Source organism: Galeopterus variegatus, unplaced genomic scaffold (assembly GCF_000696425.1).
Source record: "Galeopterus variegatus unplaced genomic scaffold, G_variegatus-3.0.2 Scaffold810, whole genome shotgun sequence".
Classification (NCBI taxonomy): domain Eukaryota; kingdom Metazoa; phylum Chordata; class Mammalia; order Dermoptera; family Cynocephalidae; genus Galeopterus; species Galeopterus variegatus.
The window spans coordinates 373,553-374,445 of record NW_007726921.1 but is presented as its reverse complement, the minus strand read 5'-3'; positions in this window follow the sequence as shown (position 1 = coordinate 374,445).

Below are 893 nucleotides of genomic sequence, written 5' to 3'. Positions count from 1 at the left end.
CTGTATTTGTATATCCATGTATTTCCTCAAATTTGGGAAGTTTTTGGTCATTATTTCTTCAGATAAGCTTTTTGTCCCTTTCTCTCTCTCTTTTTCTTGTGAGATTCATTTAATGTATATTTTAACCTGTTTGATGGTATCCCATAGTCCTTTAGGCTTGTTTCACTTTCCTTCTTTTTCCTTTTGTTCCTTAGACTGATAATTTCAAATAACCTGTCTTCATATTTGCTGATTCTTCCTTCTGTCTATTCTTACCTGCTGATGAACTCTTCTGGTATATTTTTCAATTCAGTGTTTGCATTTTTCAGCTCTAGAAGGTCTGTTTGTGTTTTTTAATAATTTCTTTTTGCTGATATTCTCATTTTGTTCATATCTTGTTTTCTTTATTTCCTTTCATTTCTGTTCATGTTTTCCTTTAGCTCTTTAAGCATATTTATGACAGTTCTCTTAAACTCTTTGGTAAGTCTAAAGCCTGTATTTCTTTAGGATTGGTTTCTGGATTCTCTATTATGTTCCATTGGTCCATGTATCTATTTTTATGCCAGTACCATGCTGTTTTGGTTACTACAGCTTCGTAGTATATTTTGAAGTCAGGTAGTGTGATGCCTCCAGCTTTATTCTTTTTGCTAAGGTGTATTAGTCCATTTGTGTTGCTTATAACAAAATACACAGAACTGGGTAATTTGTAAGAAAAGGAAATTTATTGCTTACAGTTTTGGAGGCTGGGAAGCCCAAAGTCCAGGGAACACATCTGGTGAAGGTCTTCTTTGGTGGTGGCTTTACAGCAACACACGGGTCTCACATGGCAGAAAGTGGTTGAGCAGAGACAGAAAGAAAAAGAGAGAGAGACTCTCATGTGCTCTTCTTTTAAAGCCCTCAGAACCACACCCCTG